General features: G+C 42.4%; 1 non-coding gene across 1 annotated transcript; it reads right to left on the reverse strand.

The window, feature by feature from the left end:
* Nucleotides 1–1,085: 1,085 nt before the first annotated feature.
* Trnas-aga (transfer RNA serine (anticodon AGA)) lies at nucleotides 1,086–1,160 on the reverse strand. Its single transcript has one exon. It is a non-coding gene; the product is annotated as a tRNA-Ser (tRNA).
* Nucleotides 1,161–2,560: the final 1,400 nt, after the last annotated feature.

Here is a 2,560-nt window from a genome sequence, read left to right on the forward strand (position 1 = left end):
GTTTCCGATATTGCTCAGGTATATTTCCTGAGTATTTCGATACGAAAGACCCGTGCTATCCGGTGGCAAATCAAAGAGTTGTGATGCAATTATACTATCTGATCAAAATATCCGGATAAACCTTTGTAATGAATACTGATCACTAGATATCACAAGACATCTATTATAAATGCAGGCGGCGAGTGTTGTATTGTCAGCAGAGGTGTAGTAACAGCAGACTGGGTCAGCCTGGAGAGGTCAGCGACTTCGAACGCCATTGGTTGCCACCTGAGTAACACATCCGTCAGGGTCACATCAACCCTCCTAAAGCTGCCTGAGTCCATGGTTGGTGATGTGAGTCTGCAACGGAAAGGCGAAGGAACAGCTACAACTAAATCAAGACCAGAGACATTTCTCGACTGTAGTGGTGGACAGGGGCTGCCGAGAACTGCGGAGTGTGTTTGTAAAAATTCTGATGAAATCTGAGGAAGGAGTAACTTGAGAGTTTCAAAGTGCTACATGCAGTCCAGCTGCCACAATGACTCCGCGTAGGGAACTAAAAAGAATGGGGTATAACGGTCGAGCAGCTCCTTAAAAGCCATATATCTCTGTGGGCAGCGCTAAGCGAAGCTTCAAGTGGTGCAAAGAGTGATTTAGAGTGATGAATCACACTGCCGTAACTTTTGACAACCTGACGGAAGCGTTGAGGTTTGGCGAATGCCTTGGGAACGTTGTCTGCCAACACTGAAATATAGAGGAGGTGGTGTTACGGTATTGGGCTAGTTTTCGTGGTTAAGGCATGGACCTTTTACTGGTTTTAAGACAACTCTAGCAGCAGAAACGTATGAGCACAATTTACAACATCGCGTACTGCTTGCAGTACAGGAACGGTTCAGAATATCGTACTTCCATGTCTGCTCAGAGTCCCAATGTGAACCCAACTGAACATATATGCGATTCATCAGAACGTCGACTTCGGTCCCGACCCCCAGCGTCCAACATTACTAGCTTCTCTGGTTTCGGTTGTTGAGGGATGCCCTCCCCGACATTGAGACATCTCACTGAAAATGTCCCCAATGTAAAACTTACTGGCAGATTAAAACTTTGTGCCGGACCGAGACTCGAACTCGGGACCTTTGCCTTTCTCGGGCAAGTGCTCTACCAACTGAGCTACCCAAGCACTTGCCCGTGAAAGGCAAAGGTCCCGAGTTCGAGTCTCGGTCCGGCACACAGTTTTAATCTGCCAGTAAGTTTCAGATCAGCGCACACTCCGCTGCAGAGTGAAAATCTCATTCTGTCCCCAATGTAGTTCAAGCCATCTAAAGGTGAAAGGTAGACACACCCAGTGTTAACGTCCACTTCCAGGTGCCTGGTACTTTGAATCAGTATGTGTATGAGTCATACTGGAATGTTGCCCAGTTACATTTGTTGCTGTTAAAATATCTTCAGAACACTGGAGAAGCCTATAATATGAAACCACCAAAATACACAATACAATACACTAAATAATGCGACGACTCTTACATGCAGAATTACTGCGATGTGGTTGCCGTCGTCCCTCATCCATTGCACTCAGTGAATCTGCATACACGAATTGCACGTCAGCCAACTGTCCTTCAGTAAATATATCCACAATACTATTAACGTACAACTAACATTGCAGCAGAAAGGAAGCAGAGACGCGTTGTTATCCGTACATACATGTAGACGGAATGCAGATCAGAATGGTAGACCAGCAAATGTCACATAATAGTAATTGTGAGTACTTCCTGCGAGGCTACAGTAATTATTGTTACTGTTATTATTATGTAACATGTGCTGGTGTACCATTATCATCTGCTTTCTTTCCACATGTATTTACGGATTGTGGCGTGTGTCCATATATGTGTAAGATGAATCAGATACTTGCACAGTATAAAACATGGTATACATGAGTTGTTATCACGCATACGCTTAGAAGTGACGCAAATTCGAAACCAACTAATCGCACAAATTAAATGAACAACTTTATCATACAGCCTACAGCGGACCATGTTTTCATTTGCAAAATATTTGAAATCTGTCGACCAATACAGGAACAGTACTTTCTCTGTAACGATCTACCGGAGATACGGGGATCCCTTAGACCAAAATATTCAGAAAATATTCTGAGCAATCTTAAATATTTTGTTGGTGGAGTTCCAGTATGCCTTTTTTGTAAAAAAAGTGTCAGACATTACTGTAAGACGTAGTATTGGTCAAAACTAGTAGAAAATTACCGATAATCATACAGCATGAGTCAGGAGGATAGGGACATGCTTTGAGGGGTAATAGTATTAATAATTCTGAAGAAAATACATCATATGGATATACGACCAATTTTGAATGTTTTCTGACATACAACACATTTAATATTACTTTTGTACGTTTTTATTGTATAACTCGAAAACCGCACCTTCCAGAGACAACGCGTCGCAGTAAAAAATTAAACTACATTAAATTTCCTACAGAAAAGGTCCTACTCATTTTATCTCTGCAACTAATAGTTTCCGCAAACAGACAGGGAGAATATTGAAAAACTCGTGCGTCGCACTTGTTTGGA

The sequence above is a fragment of the Schistocerca serialis genome, chromosome 8 (assembly GCF_023864345.2).
Source record: "Schistocerca serialis cubense isolate TAMUIC-IGC-003099 chromosome 8, iqSchSeri2.2, whole genome shotgun sequence".
Lineage (NCBI taxonomy): Eukaryota > Metazoa > Arthropoda > Insecta > Orthoptera > Acrididae > Schistocerca > Schistocerca serialis.